Source organism: Dendrobates tinctorius, unplaced genomic scaffold, assembly GCF_039654945.1.
Source record: "Dendrobates tinctorius isolate UK_male_01 unplaced genomic scaffold, ASM3965494v1 ptg000046l, whole genome shotgun sequence".
In the NCBI taxonomy this organism is placed as follows: Eukaryota; Metazoa; Chordata; class Amphibia; order Anura; family Dendrobatidae; genus Dendrobates; species Dendrobates tinctorius.
In genome coordinates, this window is record NW_027361714.1 from 68,601,871 (window position 1) to 68,621,169 (window position 19,299).

Below are 19,299 nucleotides of genomic sequence, written 5' to 3' on the forward strand. Positions count from 1 at the left end.
CGGGTTTCAATCGGCAAAACCCAACTTTAGCTAAAGTCGGCAACTTTTGAATTTGACCAACCCGTTTCGCTCAACTCTAATAAGGGGTATTCGCAATTCACGTGAGCTTTGATTTTTAACCCCCTTTCTCCTACTCCCCTCCTCATTTTTACCTTATAAACCTTATAACCTGCCAAATAATCACACCACACTTAAATTGGATTAATTGGCCACAGCAGCCTTTTATGAACATTTATTACAAAACAGAATAAAACAACAACCTCCCAGAAGGGGTGTCCTCGAACCCCCTAAAAATTATAAACAGCAGGATTAATTAACCCACCATTGCCCCAGGTCGTGTCTTACCTCAAGTCGCTATGCACCAGCTCAGAGGCACCAATTAACTAACCTGGCCAAGTGTCTGAAACCATTAACCATGGACCCATTTAAATAATCCTGGGGTAGGGATTAAACACCCATCCACTTAAATTTACCCAGAGGGGGTCCAGATCCTCTTGAGATCCCCCCCAACGATCCGCCATTAACCAACTCCACCAGCTTAGAGGATCTCCCCCCATGCTACAAGCAAAAATGTTATAGTACCTCTCAAACATTTATGTCCCCCCATACCTTCAGACCCTTTTCAATGCCTCCTTGTACCGCCAAACACCATAGAGTGGGTACGAAAAGTGTTCATACCCCTTTTTTAATTTTTTTTACTCTTTGTTTTATTGCAGCCATTTGGTAAATTCAAAAAAGTTATTTTTTTCTCATTAATGTACACTCTGCACCCCATCTTGACTGAAAAACCCCCCAGAAATATAGAAATTTTTGCAAATTTATTAAAAAAAGAAATACTGAAATATCACATGGTCATAAGTATTCAGACCCTTTGCTCAGACACTTATATTTAAGTAACATGCTGTCCATTTCCTTGTGATCCTCCTTGAGATGGTTCTACTCCTTCATTGGAGTCCAGCTGTGTTTAATTAAACTGATAGGACTTGAGTCGTAAAGGCACACACCTGTCTATATAAGACCTCACAGCTCACAGTGCATGTCACACCAAATGAGAATTATGAGGTCAAAGGAACTGTCCAAGGAGCTCAGAGACAGAATAGTGGCAAGGCACAGACCTGGCCAAGGTTACAAAAGAAGTTCTGTAGTACTCAAGGTTCCTAAGAGCACAGTGGCCTCCATAATCAATAAATGGAAGAACTTTGGGACCACCAGAAATCTTCCTATACCTGGCCGTCCAGCCAAACTGAGTAATCGTGGGAGTAGAGCCTTGGTGAGACAGGTAAAGAAGAACCCCAAGATCACTGTGGCTGAGCTCCACAGATGCAGTAGGGAGATGGGAGAAAGTTCCACAAAGCCAACTATCAGTGCAGCCCTCCACCAGTCGGGCCTTTATAGCCGACGGAAGCCTCTTCTCAGTGCCAGACATATGAAAGCCCCCATAGAATTTGCTAAAACAAAGACATGAAGGACTCCCAGACTATGAGAAATAAGATTCTCGGATCTGATGAGACGAAGGTTGAACTTCTTGGTGATAATTCTAAGCGGTATGTGTGGAGAAAACCAGGCACTGCACATCACCTGCCCAATACAATCCCCAGATTCCAGTTCCATATGATGTACCACTACGGCACTGTTCCTCACCATAAAAATGAGATACCGCCCTGTTCTTAATCACCCCCTTGATAGACCGAGCTACCCGCCAAACCCTCCTAGGAATGATATCCGACCAAATTGCCAGCACCCTTGGGAATATTGCCCAGTCTTAATAAATCAAGCTTGATATTTTTTATCAGTTCCTTACAATGTCTATTACCTAGGTCATTACCCCCCAAATGTATTACTGGCACATCCTGAGCTCGGTACAAAAGAACAAAACAGTGAAACTCCAGGAGTAATTTATTCCAGGCCACCTCCTGCTTTCCAATCCAACATAAAACTTCCTCTTCTCTTTAAAAAAGCCCATTTGACTCCCCTCTGTGTGTACCTTATAAACAAACACGCCACATTTTATATCAAAGCAGGACATACATAAGACCAAAACCTCGTGGATTCCCATTGCTCGATCCTCTTTACCATTTCATAACCCAAACCCATCCTGGCTGCCTCAGTAGCCGCTCCAATCCTCAATGAACGCCCACTATAATCCTTTGATGAAACACGTCCTAACTCCAAATAACGCTTAAATATAGCTGCAAATTGAAAGAGCGATAAAAAAAGAACAATTCGCGTGAACCAACTGCTGTGCCTTCAACACACTGCCTCATCTCATAAACTCACTTATGCTGCCCACTGGACATAATGGGGAACCTCTAACCTCATACAGTACGACCTTGCATCTTTTACCAATGATGTCCACCTTTGATGATTGAATAAACACCACGACTCTATTGCTGTAAACATCCACTTCCTACTTTTTTAACTCTAGAAGGGATAGCCAACTCTGCGAAAACGTCAACCTGAAGAGGTCTATCTCCCTTTTGGGAAGAACAGACATCAATTATCTGCCTATCTATGATTAGCCATAACTCATAAGAAACTGGAAGCCTCCGGTCCACCACTTTCCAGCCCTCTTCCTCCAATTCCCTGCCTAGTGATGTCCTCCAATCTTCCATGCCCGGCCATAGTGTGTATCGGTACGGGTTTGGTATTAGGGGTTTGTAGGGATTTCAAGGGACAGCCGAAGTTGAGTGGGGGTGCCACATCGAAATTTAAGGGTGCCAAACTCCGCTGTCAGGTAGGCTATCAGTTTATTAGAGTATTTTATTGTCCGTGCTAGGACCGTTGTATCACACTGTCCAATATCCTACCTATCTCCCTGGCAATAGTCCCCTTATCTAAACACATGGGAGGTGCTACTTGCATTTTTTAAGAAATAATATTTTCCCGGGAATTTTTTTTAATCCTATTGCATTAAAAGTTTTTCCTTTTTTGGTTTATGACCAGCCATAGTGTGCCCGTGTTCTATCTGACAAGGACCTCAAAAACAAATCCCTTATTGCCCACAAGGAAGGTTCCACATATCCGCTGGACACACCAAGCCTGTTGTCCTTGCTTGAGGTGTCAGATCCTGGAAACGATCCCACTGTGAATGAAAGCATCAGAAATGGGATTATTCATGCCAGACCTACCCTCAGCCACAACCCACATGTTAAATGTCAAGTCCAACAGGACCAGACACTGTAAAACCTTCGTCACTGATGGTGCTGACATGACACCGGACCTGGGGGGGTGACCCCAGGACTGAGACATGCTGGAGGCTTAGTTCTCCATTGCCAGCGGCCTTCTTGTGGAGTCTGAAGAATTGTGGTCGCGGCCCCCTGCAACAGGCTGTGGACAGATGACTGCAGCCGGTTTGTCCTGTGAGTGCCTGCAGCGTTCATAAGCTGCTGAAGCAATGCCTCAAAAGCCTTCATTTTTACAGGTACCCTATATAGCTTTTTACACTCTGGTAAAGGGTACCTAAAATGGCTTCCCCAAGGGAAATGCCCTCCTTCCACACCTCTGACCCCTTCTCTCCCTTGTCCTGATCCCAACACCACCTCTCGTATTCCTATTATCCCCGAGCTCCCTAATAATTGCCCAGCTCAATTTATTCCCACCTTAACCCTGTCATGTCAGCGCCTCCTCTTATGGCAAGGAGCCCAGTACGGCCTCTCTGGAACAATACTGTTCACACATGGCTTTATAACATAACAGGCACCCTCATGCAAAAGTTATATGTAAACACAAAATTATACCAATACACAAAAAGTAACTTTCAGTTTGAATTTTTACTTTATACAAATAAATGACACATAAAAAATACAAATTTCAACATAACTGTACCGTCTCGGAATAAAGATCAAGTCATTTTTACGCGACAGTTAACGTCGTAAAAACTAAAGAAATCTGATGAAGAAGCTACAGCATTTTTGTATGATGTATTTTTTATATAAATTATGGATCAGGCAATTGCCTTTTCTGAAGATGAGGAGAAGATCTGCAGATTCATGCTATGCACTAACCTCTTACTCTGCCCCTTTTTATGTCAGATAGTGACAGGCTCGGATTGGCACACAGGAGAAAAGAAGAATCCTCTGGCGGGTCTGTGTGCAGGAGTGGGCCACCTCCCTATTATATGAGCAGTATTTGGCACAATACACTTGATATATATACAGACAAAAGTAACATCTTATTAATTTAACAATCAACCAAGTTTATTACTATAGAAATTTGGGAATGAAGATTAAATCATATTTGCATGTAGCTGAACAGTTGAGCCCTGGAGCTGATGTTACTGATGGACCCTTGAAATCCTTGTCCGACCCTGAACAAGGATGATTGTGATGTGTCTCGGTGGTCCCTACCTTGGTTACCATGGAAGTGATATCCCTTCATCTGGTCCTCAATGGCATGCACATAGTGTTTGCATAAGATGCAAGTGATGTTAAGTCTTCATTGATGAACCATTCAGACTATTTACCTGGTGATTTTTCATAGACTGGCTTCTGCAGCATTAGATTCACATGGCATGCTACTATTAGCATATATTTTCACATTTTCACAGATTTTGTATTACGGTAGTTGTTTCAGGCATAGTTTATTTAAGTCATGCTAATTTATTAGTGTATTTCAATAGGGTCAGCCAACGCAAGATTGGTGGCACCCTATCACATATATATTTAGGGTACCGTCAAGCAGGGCATTATGGTAAGCATTATGTAAGGGCAAAATAGGGACAGATCTTTTGCCTCTTGCTTATTATCTTTAGACTTCACAATTTAATTATAATTACCCTTGGGATAATCCCTTTTCTGCTGGCATTATAACAAGTCAAATTATTATGTCACACATTTACTGCTAACTTGTTGACATCAGAGCCATAAGCAGAATTTTTTTTTATCTCTGTATTCCGGTAGATGTGCTAGTGGCTTTTTTACCTTTATATGCTGCATTTTAGTCATATCTTCAATACCCTGCACCAAATATATGTTATTTAGCTATGTTTATTTAGATATGTTTTAGTAGGGTTTTTGATTGCGCTTACTACAGAGCAAAAGTATGTCAAAAGTTTCTGTAGAGAAAAACTGCATAATTTGTAATTTATTGATATGAATGCCTAACCACTTTGATTATATGCATCTATGGGTGGTCAGGGTCTCACGTAGATACTGTGATTGACAATTTTCTCTGCATGCAGGAAAGCACACGGTTGACTTTCAGTCATTGATTGACTCTGCTCACTGAGATAATTTGCAAGTTATAATGAACCTTTTCTAGTTCTGGACATAGTGTTCACATTAATTTGGACTCTACTTGTATCCCATATAATGCATTAAGAACATTTGTGGGTTTCTAATATAAACTGCTCAAAAAAAATAAAGGGAACACTAAACAATACAATGTATTGTTTAGTGTTCCCTTTATTTTTTTGAGCACTATATTTAGTATGATTTGGATTACCATATTTCTAAAAAAAATATATAATTTTAAAGAGTATTGTAATTTTATTTGTTACAGTTCCGCCAATCCATCAATACTGTGCACCTTCAGGTTATGAAGATGTGTTTTTAAAACAATTTGACATATATTTTGGACTATAAGATGCACTGGACTATAAGACGCACCTAGGTTTTAGAGGAGTAAGGTTTAGAAAAAAAATTAAGCAAAAACTGTGGTCAATTCTGTATTTAATATCTCCAGTCCTGGTATACATGGTCCCCTCATCTATTTCTGGTACACATGGCCATCTCATCCCTATCCTGAAATGCATGGCGCCCTCATTCCTATTCTGGTATGCATGGCCCCTCTCATCCCCATCCTGGTATGCATGCCTCCTCATCCCTAGACCGATATGCATGGCCCCTACCATCTATATCCTTGTATGCATGGTCTCCTCATCCCCATCCTGCTGTGCATGGGCTCCCTCATCTTTATCCTGGAATGTATAGCCTCCTCATCCCCATCCTGGTATGCATGGCCCCTACCATCCATACCCTGGCATGCATGGTCTCCTCATCCCCTCCCCATCCTACTGTGCATGGGCCCCCTCATCTTTATCCTGGTATGTATAACCTCCTCATCCCTACCCCGGTATGCATGACTCCCTCTTCCCTATCCTTGTGTGCATGACCTCCTCATCCCCATCCTGGTATGCATGTCCCTCTTATCTCTAGCACAGTATTCATGTCCCCTTATCTCTTACCTGGTAGGCATGTCCCACTCATCTCTATCCTGGTAGGAATGGTCTGGTCTGGACTATAAGACGCACCTACCATTTTCCTTCACATTTTTGGAGGAAAAAAGTGCATCTTAGGCTGGTTTCACATTTGCGTTTTTTAGCGCTGGAAAAAAACGCATACCTGCGTATGCGTTTTTTCCCCTATATTTAACATGGGTGCGCATACCTGCGCGCTGGTAAGCGCATGTATGCGATTTTCATGCGCTGCGTTTTTTTGGGGTGTGCGTTGGTATTTTCCAGACGCAGCATGTTGCATTTTTTGGCCCTTGAAAAAATCGCATGCGCACATATGCGCACGTTTTGAGCTAAAAATGGCCATTATAGCCTATGGATGCGCATACGTGTGCACTGGCATGCGCAGGTATGCGTTTTTTTAGCGTTGCGTTTTTTTGGTGGTGTCCACTTGTTGTCCTAGTTATAATCTTCTAAAGTCAAAAAAAAAAAGTCTATATAAAGGAGGTGCCTGCCAAAACTCTGCCACTACTACACTGACAGATTGAAGAGCAGACAGTCAACCAAGAACCCATTATATCAGCGAAGAATGTGAGTATATTACATTATATGCCTGTCCTTTTAAATTATGTATGTACTAATGATTTTTATTATTTTTACATGCATTATGTCTTCAGAATCAGAGTATTCCCCATCGCGGCAGGAATTGGCGCAAGCAGACCGTGAGGTGATTATTTTTGTGCATCTGGTAAGTATATCTGCTGCTTCTCCAAATCTCTTACGTTTTTTTCAACTTTTTTAAGACATCGTCATCATCCTCTTCTGTGGACGGGACTAGTGAGGGCGAAGAGCAGGAGCAGCGAAGCCAAGTCCCGGTGGTGATACGGAATGTAAGTATCAAATGATTTGTAATGTTCTTTATTTTTTATCTTCTATTTTTACTCTTTTTTATGTTTCTTTTTTTGTAACTTTTTATTCAATTTAAATTGGATTATTCTAATGAATGTGTTTTGTCTAGGTTCCACAACGAGATGAAGACGTGTACCTGGATAATGAGCAGCTCATCAGCCTGGTCCAGGAGCGTTCGCCGTTGTGGGACAGCCGTGACCGGCTGCACAAGGACATTGTGGTGACCCGGCGGCTATGGAATGAGGTGGCCGCAGCGTTGATGGATGGCTGGGACAGCGCCACAGCATCCTCCAAAAAGGCGTTTAGTGAGTATTTCCCTGCTCTGTATTGTGCCGCAGTGACTGTTGTCCTTGACGGCACTGTTGGGTTTCGTGCTAGGTGTATTCTAGCAGGAAACCCAACAGTGTCATCGGGGTCTACAGTGACTGCTTTGAGTATTGTATTGCTACATTGTGCCGCAGTGACTGTTGTCCTTGACGGCACTGTTGGGTTTCGTGCTAGGTGTATTCTAGCAGGAAACCCAACAGTGTCATCGGGGTCTACAGTGACTGCTTTGAGTATTGTATTGCTACATTGTGCCGCAGTGACTGTTGTCCTTGACGGCACTGTTGGGTTTCGTGCTAGGTGTATTCTAGCAGGAAACCCAACAGTGTCATCGGGGTCTACAGTGACTGCTTTGAGTATTGTATTGCTACATTGTGCCGCAGTGACTGTTGTCCTTGACGGCACTGTTGGGTTTCGTGCTAGGTGTATTCTAGCAGGAAACCCAACAGTGTCATCGGGGTCTACAGTGACTGCTTTGAGTATTGTATTGCTACATTGTGCCGCAGTGACTGTTGTCCTTGACGGCACTGTTTTTTTTTTATCAACAGTGGACAAAGTCCGAACACGTTGGCGTTCGATCAAGGACCGCTTCAACAGTGATGTTCGTGCTGAGGGCCAGGTTCGCAGTGGATCTGCGTCAAGGACCAGAACTAGATACCGTCACTATCACGCGTTGCAGTTCCTAAGACCGGTCCTTGCCACGAGATCGTAAGTATTATAAATTTTGGGTTTTTATTTTTATTAATCTGTGTTTTTCTAATCCACAGCTGATGCTTCTTGTAAAGGCATGGTAGTAATGATTTTCCTTTCTTCAACAGCACCTGGAGCAGCACCCTGCAACCTGGCCCTGGAGCGGTCCTTCCTCGGACGTCCTCTGACCCGTCCCAGCCATCCGACAGCCAGGAAGCACCTTGCAGGTCAACCACACACACAGCTGGTGACCAGGAAGCTGGGCCATCAGGTGTTCCCCTGTCCCAGGTCTCTGCCACTGGTTATGCGGGCACTACCCGCCAGCGGCAGAGGGCCTTGGACAGGAATGTCTTGCCCGAGTTTATGCATTTGAGCGAGACATTTAATTCCAGCCTCAAGTCACTGTCCGACAGAGTTGAAAGCGGTTTTGCACTCATGGAACGTGGTTTTAACCACTTTGAACACCGCTTCAATTCTGTAGAACAGCGCCTTGACCGTCTGGAGGCCGACCTCAACAGACCAGCACACCATTTTTTTAGTAAGATTGAAAAGGGCATGGCTGAACACCTTAGTCCTGATCAACAGCTGAATGTGCTGCAGGCCTGCAACAATGCTTTCTTGCAGGCTATGCAGCATAATCGGTACGGTCAGCAGTCAGTGGTGTCCTTTCCACCTGTGCCACCATTGACTCGCTTCACCTCACTACCGACTTGTGCTGCATACCACTGCACGGACACCTCTATTCAAAGCCAGGACACCCACCGTTACACCACCACAAGTATGAGTGCAGCTGGTCACTTCACCGACACCACCATGGCAAGCGCTGCTCCTGTCTGGAGCACCACCACCACTCCCATGCATGCGTGGAGCTCAGCCACCACTAGGCAAACATGGAACAGCCCTGCCGCTACAACAACATGTAGTAGCCCTGCCACCACCACTCTGCAAACCTGGACCATCACTGCCGCCACCAGTCCTCCTGCAAGGACGAGCACTGACAACGAAGAGCAGCAGCAGCAGCCACCTCAGCAGCAGCAGCCACCTCAGCAGCAGCAGCCACCTCAGCAGCAGCAGCCACCTCAGCAGCAGCAGCAACCACCTCAGCAGCAGCAACCACCTCAGCAGCAGCAGCCACCTCAGCAGCAGCAGCCACCTCAGCAGCAGCCGCCACCTCAGCAGCAGCCGCCACCTCAGCAGCAGCCGCCACCTCAGCAGCAGCAGCCGCCACCTCAGCAGCAGCAGCAGCCACACCTGCAGACGGGGGACCTACACTCAATATTTGCCCCTAGTTCAAGGCGAAATCTATCAAGGCGGGCATTGGGCCAAAGTCGGTCCAGGCACACAAGCCTACGGCGACATGCCATTACAACTAATGTACCTGAACAGATTTCCTCTCCTCCAAGTGTTCCTAGTTTAATTCCCTTAACTGGACTACCTTCCCCCACAAGTTTTGTTGCCCCTTCCCCTCAAACACCGTCTTCAACAGCAAGTGTTGCATATTCCCTGCACACCCCCAAATTGAAACCATCTGCCCCCAAACGCCGGAAAAAATAATTTTTTGGTTTATTTTTGTGATAAAAAATAAATTTACATTTGTGGTTCACCATTACTAAGTTTCATTAATGTTGTTTGCGCCGCTCACACACACTGATGGGTAAATACATGTTAAAAACCAACCCAAGGCCTAGTATAGTCATATGTGAAATAATACACGGACTAGTATAGTCATACCAAGGCCTAGTGTAATAACTCGAGTTTTACCAACTTGGATCTGGTTTCATGAAAAACAAACTGTTGAAACTTGTCTTAAAAATAAGTTTCTTTCTAGTTTCACCAGTTTGTTTTTTGTGAAACAAGATGCTAGTTGTTAAAAATCGAGTTATTACAGTAGGCCTTGGTATGACTATACTAGGCCGTGGTATTTCACATATGACTATACTAGTAGGCCCAAGGCCTACTATACTCATATTTGAAATACCACGGCCTAGTATAGTCATTCCAAGGCCTAGTGTAATAACTCTAGTTTTACCAACTAGAATCTGGTTTCATGAAAAACAAACTGTTGAAACTTGTCTTAAAAATAAAGTTTCTTTCTAGTTTCACCAGTTTGTTTTTTGTGAAACAAGATGCTAGTTGTTAAAAATCGAGTTATTACAGTAGGCCTTGGTATGACTATACTAGGCAGTGGTATTTCACATATGACTATACTAGTAGGCCCAAGGCCTACTATACTCATATTTGAAATACCACGGCCTAGTATAGTCATTCCAAGGCCTAGTGTAATAACTCTAGTTTTACCAACTAGAATCTGGTTTCATGAAAAACAAACTGTTGAAACTTGTCTTAAAAATAAAGTTTCTTTCTAGTTTCACCAGTTTGTTTTTTGTGAAACAAGATGCTAGTTGTTAAAAATCGAGTTATTACAGTAGGCCTTGGTATGACTATACTAGGCCGTGGTATTTCACATATTACTATACTACTAGCCCAAGGCCTACTATACATACTCATATTTGAAATACCACGGCCTAGTGTAGTCATTACAAGGCCTAGTGTAATAACTTTATTTTTACCAACTAGAATCTGGTTTCATGAAAAGCAAACTGTTGGTTTCAAGTTTCACCCGTTTGTTTTTCGTGAAACAAGATCCTAGTTGGCAAAAATTGAGTATGCCTTGTTATGACTATACTAGGCCGTGGTATTTCACATATGACTATACTAGTAGGCCCAAGGCATACTATACTCATATTTGAAATACCACGGCCTAGTATAGTCATTCCAAGGCCTAGTGTAATAACTTGTAAGTTGGAATGGAGCAGATTACATTCATCCACTCAATGCTGACTTGTATTCCCCATGGACTTTCATTGGGGTTGGGTTTTGAGGGTTGTGTTTTGAGAAAATCACATACTTTGTTTTCAACTAGTTGCACAATTTTCTCTTGAAAAAAAATGGTTTCCTGATTCATGGCCTGCAGCTTTGCTCGTTCCAATATATTTCACGCAGACTAGCAATGCTGCATTTTAACTCATATGTGTATTTACCTGCCCAGGTGTGTGAACATCATAAAATTCAGTTATACATGGGAAGTTTTTTATTAAATTGGAGTTTAAAAAATATAGTGCACTCAGTAATGGTATCAAATAAGGTTTTTTATTACCATAAACAAACAAAAACATTACACCATTTCATCTTGCCAGTGCACCCGTCCTACATCAGAAATAAAGTAGGCCGCAAATTGGTCCCTCATTTGGCCAACTTCAACGGATGACCTGAGAGTGTGCTGAGTGAATTCAGGCAATGGGTTAGGAGCATCATCGTCCAGTTCAAAGGTCGGGTGCTCTTTAGCCATCACAAAGTTATGTAGAACCACACAGGCCTTCACCACCTCATCGACTGTTTCAAGTTTAAGATTAATGGCCGTGCCCAGAATTCGCCATCTGGAAACAAGAATCCCAAAAGCACACTCGACAGTTCTTCTGGCCCTGGTCAGCCTGTAATTAAATATTTTTTTGGTGTGGTCCAAGTCCCGGTTGGAGTAGGGTTTCAGTAAGTTTCCGCACATTTGAAAAGCCTCATCGCCAACCATTACAAAGGGCAGTGGCGGAGCTTCGGTGTGAGAAAGAGGCCGTGGCATAGGGAAATTAAATTGGTTGCCATACAACCTACGGCCCATGTCTGAGTTTTTAAAAGCCTGTGAGTCATTACCACGGCCAAATGCTCCAATGTCCACTGCTACAAACATACATCCGGCATCCGCAATCGCAATGAGTACTATTGAAAAGTACTTTTTGTAATTATAGTACTCAGATCCCATTCTTTGGGGTTTGATGATCCGTATGTGTTTACCATCAACAGCTCCCAAACAGTTGGGAAAATTGCATACTGTCCAGAATTTGTCAGCAATTTCCATCCACTTTTCAGCGTTGTGCAGGGGCATAAATTCTGGGCAAAGAACATTCCAGAGAGCCCGGCAGGTGTCAGCAACAATTCCAGACAAGGTAGAGATTCCAATACGGTACTGGAAGTGTAGTGAAGATAGGGTTTCTCCAGTCGCCAGGAATCTGTGAACAGACAAAGAAGTAAAATTAATATTTATGTATATTATTTTAAAAAACTATAAAATAAAATATTAGTACATTCACGAAAACTAATTACCCACGGTTTTGAATACTAAATTTAAAAAAAACCCAGCAGACCGCACCCCTTGGTTTTTAAAACATACCGTAATGTCACCAGTAGCCGTTCCTCAGGAGGAATCGCACGACGGAGCTGTGTGTCCTGTCTCCGGATGGATTGTTGGACACGAGCAAGCAAATCCATGAAACTTTCGTGGGACATCCTGATATAATCTGTAAATTTCTCCGGGTTTGCCTGTAGCTCGCTGTAGAGGGTGTGGTATGCCCCACGGCTCTCCCGGAGTTCAACAATCGGATGTATCCACATACGCCGCCGTCTTCGCTGCCTCTCTCTCTTCCTTTGTTCATGGCAAGCAACTGCATACGCCTGAGCCATCGCGATGTCCAAATCCAAGTTGAAGTGAAAACTCTTCCAGCGCAGATCCATGGTCACGAGAAGAATCAAGCAAATGTGAAGAATACTGTAGACAGGGTCTATATATTAACATACCACACCCACAATGAAGTCCCATTGGTCTTGTGTGTTGTTGAATGGTTGTTTTTTCATTTTTGTGGGGTTTTTCCAAAATCTGTAAAAAAACGCAAACGCACAAAAAACGCATACAAACGCGCAAAAACCCTGCGTTTTTTTCCTGCATGCGCATAAAAATGCTTGAAAAAAACGCAGCGTTTGTATGCATTTGTATGCGTTTTTTTAATGCGTTTTTTTGCGGGAAAAACGCGCTGCAAAAAAAAGCAAGTGTGAAACTAGCCTTATAGTCTGAAAAATAAGGTATCTTTTAGTGGTCAAAAATTGCATTACAAGGTACATAGTGGATTGTGAGAATTGAATTTTTAAAACAATCATAAAACCAAGTTAAAAGATTTACTAATATTTCATTTTCTAGTCTATATGGGTTGTATAGAAAAGATGAAATCTCCCAATGCACATATTTTATATAAGCAAGTTTTTAAATTTAACATACTCAATATTGTGATACAGTTAAAAGATCATGCTGCTGATGACAGCACCAAATGACATGTCCGTGTGATTCTTGTTTGTCATTGTTCATGGCAGTTGAGGCATGATAAAGTAACAAGAAAAGGCTATTTTCATCCTCTCTTCTTGACATTCCACTTAAGTTGCATGCTCAGATTGGATTCTACGGGGACTTAATATGCATTATGTGCCAAGCTTAAAAGCACTTAACAAGACCTAGCTTAAATGGAGAATATGTAACTAGTTTCTGAGTAAACATAGATCTGTCCTAATATTTAATCTTGTTTTGACATATCTGGTGAGGTTTACATAATTTATTAAACAATTTACCAGTTAGGATCCACACAAAACATTTGTTTTTAAACCGCTACAAGCCAGAAGACAATATGAGATTTCCCACGTCGTCATTAATAAAAATAAAATGAAAGATCTATTTTCTAACAGCAGGTTTTTTTAATAATATAAATTTGAAGGTAAAAGTGAGTGTACTTTCAAAAATAGCAGTTTATATATATATATATATATATATATATATATATATATATATATATATATATATATATATATATATATAACATTTTCACTCTTTGTCTCATTGCAGCCATTTGGTAAATTCAAAAAGTTATTTTTTTCTCATTAATGTACACTCTGCACCCCATCTTGACAGAAAAATAGCAGAAATGTAGAAATTGTGGCAAAACTGAAATATCACATGGTTATAAGTATTCAGACCCTTTGCTCAGTATTGATTAGAAGCACCCTTTTGAGCTAGTACAGCCACGAGTCTTCTTGGGAATGATGCAACAAGTTTTTCACACCTGGATTTGAGGATCCTCTGCCATTCATCCTTGCAGATCCTCTGCAGTTCCGTCAGGTTGGATGGTGAACGTTGGTGCACAGCCATTTTCAGGTCTCTCCAGAGATGCTCAATTGGGTTTAGGTCAGAGCTCTGGCTGGGACAGTCAAGAATTGTCACAGACTTGTTCTGAAGCCAATCCTTTGTTATTTTAGCTGTGTGCTTTGGGTCATTGTCTTTTTGGAAGGTGAACCTTCAGCAAAGTCTGAGGTCCAGAGCACTCTGGAAGAGGTTTTCATTCAGGATATCTCTGTACTTGGCCGCTTTCATGTTTCCTTCAATTGCAACCAGTCGTCCTGTCACTGCAGCTGAAAAACACCCCCATAGCATGAAGCAGCCACCACCATGTTTCACTGTTGGGATTGTATTGGGAAGGTGATGAGCAGTGCCTGGTTTTCTCCACAAATACCGCTTAGAATTATCACCAAAAAGTTCTATCTTCATTTCATCAGACCTGAGAATCTTATTTCTCATAGTCTGGGTGTCCATGTGGTTTTTAGCAAACTGTATGGGGTCTTTCATATGTCTAGCACTGAGAAAATGCTTCTGTCTGGCCACTCTGCCATAAAGGCCCAACTGGTGGAGGGCTGCAATAATAGTTGACTTTGTGGAACTTTCTCCTATCTCCCTACTGCATCTGTGTAGCTCAGCCACAGTGATCTTGGGGTCTTCTTTACCGCTCTCACCAAGGCTCTTCTCCCACAATTGCACAGTTTGGCTGGACAGCCAGGTCTAGGAGGATTTCTGGTGGTCCCAAAGTTCTTCCATTTAATGATTATGGAGGCCACTGTGTTCTTAGAAACCTTGAGTACTGCAGAAATTCTTTGGTAATCTTGGCCAGGTCTGTGCCTTGCCACAATTCTGTCTCTGAACTCCTTTGCCAGTTCCTTTGACCTCATGATTCTCATTTGGTTTGACATGCACTGTGAGCTGTGAGGTCTTATATAGACAGGTGTGTGCCTTTATAAATCAAGTCCTATCAGTTTAATTAAACACACCTGGACTCCAATGAAAAAGTAGAACCATCTCAAGGAGGATCACAAGGAAATGGACAGAACGTGACTTAAATATAAGTGTGTGAGTGTGAGCAGGTTGTGGGATGCAGTAACAGGCAGGAGACAGAGCAAGAGTTCACTGGGTTTTAATAAAGAGTGGGATACTTCATGCAGGGAGGTAAAGGGTTAAACAAGGAATAAAACAGTTCAATGGTGAAATTGTGGGCAGGGTTAAAGAACAGTGAAGACAGTTGGGACAGTTCTTGTGGGGTTAACTTATTCTATCCGCTGATCCTCAGGCTGTGGTGTTGTGAAGCAGTGATGGCGCCAACAACGGCTGATGCGACGCTTGTCCACGTAGGTCCTGGAGATAACGGTGGTCCATCTTCTGGCGGCAGCGGCTGATCTCCGGTACCTTCCGCTGAACCCCTAGTCCATGTACCAGTGTGGCTGGAAGGATGGAAGCCACCACACAGTCTGAGCCTAACGTGGTCCAGCAAAAGTATACTGGGGAAGCAGAGCGCTGATAACAGCTCCACTCTCGGTCTCTCTCAAACGGCATCTGCGCGGTACTCACGGGCCCGGAGCACTCAGCTTCTTGCTTTGTTATGATCAGTGGGTGCACTGCATGTCTTTTACAAGTTGTTCTGGCAGCAGCAGGGATGCTCTGGCATGGGCCTGCGTCTTGCCGGTGCTTGAGGGAAGGGGCACTCACCCCTGTCTGCTGTGCACTGCCCCTTCCCGCCAAGTCTCCCTGTTCCCGCAAACGCTGTTGCCTCAGAGACTTAGCCACGCCCCCTGCTGCTAAGTGCAAAGGTTGGTCCAGTTCTCTAAGCTTTTCCCCGGACAACAGAGAAGACAGCCCCAACAGTTCCAGACCCAGTGCAAAACAGGTACCCCTGGTCCTTCTTCTTACACTCACCCTCTCCTTTTGCTCGCCATTCCATGGGCGACAGTTCTTGCAGTAACCTTTGACATTCTCCCATTTCCTGGATGATTCGCTGCCAGATAAATTGGTCTTGATTGTATCGGTTGGGGGCTATTCCAGCTGTTGTCCATTCGGTGCGGCGTAAGTCAGGTTGAATGAGTGAGGACTGGGGCACACCCAGCTCCAATGGAGCAGCCATTTTGGGAGCTTCAGGCTCCTGTTCCTCTGCTGGGCTGATATGTGGTGGGTCGGGAAATTCTTCTTCATCAAAATCAACAGCTGCAGGGGGAAGTGTTTCAGGAACAATTTGTGTCTCTTCTATTTGGTTGGGGTCTCATTACAAGCAAGGACATAGCATGTTCTGATGAACTACTTGAGTAGGAGCGCCTTCTCCTTCAGGTTGGACTTCATAGATGGGACCTTCAGAGCTGATCCTGCGTTTCACCCAATACAGGGTTCTTTCCCACCAGTACTCCAACTTGCCTCTGGGGTGTTTGTCTCTGACCAGACCAACAGACAGTCTCCAGCCTTGAGAGCTGTCCCCTGCAGGGGGTCACTTCAGGATGTTCAAGTTCATGAAACTTGGTCTGCACAAGCCAATGATGATGATGTTCACGGACCCAGGTACACCCCCCCCCGTCTGCTGGTAGTCCTCCTCTGGGTTCAACTCCATGTCGGTGATCTCTTGTCCTTTTCGGCCAAACAGTAGTGTATATGGCGTATATCCAGTGGTGCTGTGCACCCGATTGCTGCACACCCAGACTAATTTAGCCACAAACTCGGGCCAGCCGACTTTTCTATCTTCCTCTATTGTTCACAGCATTTGAATCAGTGTCCAATTGAAATGCTCACAGGCCCCATTCCCTTGGGGATGATATGGTGTCGTTCTGAACTTCTCGATCTGGTACAGGCGATGCAGTTCTTCCATAACTAGTCCTTCAAAACAGGCGCCTTCGTCAGAGTGAATCCTCTTCGGACAGCCGTACACTTGGATGAAGTCTCTGCAAATGGCATGTGCAGCCGACTCAGCTGTCTAATCCCGAGTTGGAGTCACCACAGCAAATTTGGTGAAGTGGTCGGTCATCACTAGGCAGTGTTCGTATCCAAGATGAGCTGGGCCTATAGTCAAGTAGTTGATCATCAGCTCCTCCAGAGGGGCGGAGATCACAATAGTTTGCGTAGGGGCCCTCTGCTCTGGAGGCTTCGCTAACTCACAGCTCCTGCATTGTTGACAAACTTCATCTACTGCTGCTTTCAGCCGAGGATGATAGACCAAACTCTGCAGCCACTGGAATGTCTTCTCTTTGTCAAAGTGGGCCCCTCTCTCATGGGCTTCGGTAGCCACCTCACGGAGCAATTTTTCTGGGAGCACCACTTGCCAGGTGACTCCTTATTCCCGTGTCAACTGCACCTTCCAATACAGCAGGCAATCTTTCAGTTGAAGCCTCTCCCACTGTCAAAGGTTCTGTAAGGTTCCTGGGGACAAGTCATCTCTCTCTTTGGTTGGGAAGTTGCTTCAAAGCCACCCATTGTCTCTTCTGGGAAAGTTCCTTATCTTCCTGTTGAAGCCATACCCAGTCATCATGGGACTATCCCAGTGTGTGTTCTCTGGTAGCCGCCACAATCTGTCCCTGTGTTGCAGCCAGCCTCCTGACGGAATTGTTAAACTCAGTGATCTCTTCAGCTTCCAGTTCTTTTTCCCGGTTAGGTCTAGGTCGCTCATTAGTCACTTGGGATAAAGCATATCGGCTCCCCTGCAATAGGTAATATTGTACCGGTACTTGTCCATGCGGGCCACCCATCTCTGCTCCAGGGCTCCTATCTTCACATTTTCCAGATGAGCTAGAGGGTTGTTGACAGTGAGTACTAAGACTTCGGACCCCGACAGGTTAACTGCTCAGTCATGGTCCACACCAACGCCAGCAGTTCTAGCTTGAAAGAGCTGTAGTTATCAGGGTTAAGTTCAGAGTCATGGAGAGACCTTCTCACATAGGCAATCACCCGCTCTTTTCCATCCTGCATTTGTGACAATACAGCTCCCAGTCCATGTAGACTTCCGTTGGTGTGGAGGATGAAGGGTTGAGAGATGTCTGCATAGGCCAGTATGGGTGTTTCGGTCAGAGCCATCTTCAGGGCTCGGAAAGCTTCTTCCTGATTTCCTCCCTGTATGGTCCAATTCTTTGCACCAGACAGCACTCCTTTTAGCAACTCTAACAGCTGGTTAATAATGTGGGTAAAGTTTTTCATGAACCGTCGATAATACCCAGTGAGTCCCAGGAAAGCACAAACATCCTTCACAGTCTTCGGGGTGGGCCAGTCCTGTACTGCTGTGATTTTCTCACGTGACAGTCTTAACCCTTCAGCAGAGACGACAAGTCCCATGTATTCAATCTGTGTGCGAAAGAAATGACACATCCAAGGCTTCACTTTGAGGCCATGCTTGTGTAAATGACTCAACACTTGTTCCATCCTTTGCATGTTTCCCTCAAAAGTGGCTGCATAAACAATGACATCATCCAGGTAGATGAGAGTTGCCTCAAAGTTTAAGTCTCCCAGACATCTTTCCATCAGTCGCTGGAAGGTCCCGGGTGCGTTAGACAGACCTAAAGGCATCCGGTTGAACTCGAACAACCCCATAGGCAGTATGAAGACTGTCTTCGCCCGGTCATGCTCGGACATGGGTACTTGCCAATGCCCACTGGCCAGGTCCAATGACAAGAAATACTTTGCTTTTCCCACAGCAGACAGTGATTCCTCAATCCTCAGCAGCGGGTATGAATCTCGCATGGTGCAAGCATTCAGCTTCCGATAGTCTACACAAAAACGCAGGGTTCCATATTTTTTTGGACTAGGACAATGGGTGCGACCCAAGGGCTTTGGCTTTCTCAGATGACTCCACTCTGCAGCATATGCGCCAACATCTCTTTCACCTCCTGGTACATTTGTGGTGGGATCTGTAGATATCATTCCCTAATGGGTGCAGCATTTCACGGTGGAATCTCATAGGTGATAGCTGTGGTACACCCAAAGTCATCATCATGTCGAACAAAAACATCTTGATACCACTCTAGCACGGCTTCTACTTGTTGCACCTGTTGTGGCGAGAGTTCTGTGAGTTTGGCCTGCATCTTCTCCAGGATTCGGCGCTCCTCCTTTAGGTGATTAGATTCTGACTCTGAGGACACCGATGTGGCCACTGTCCAGGGATCTCCCTTCTTTACTTCCAGCTGAACGGCCTCTGGAGGTATCAGCTCTTCCGTCATTTCCATAACCTGTGCTACCTCACTCTTGGGTGGAAGCGTGAGAGCAC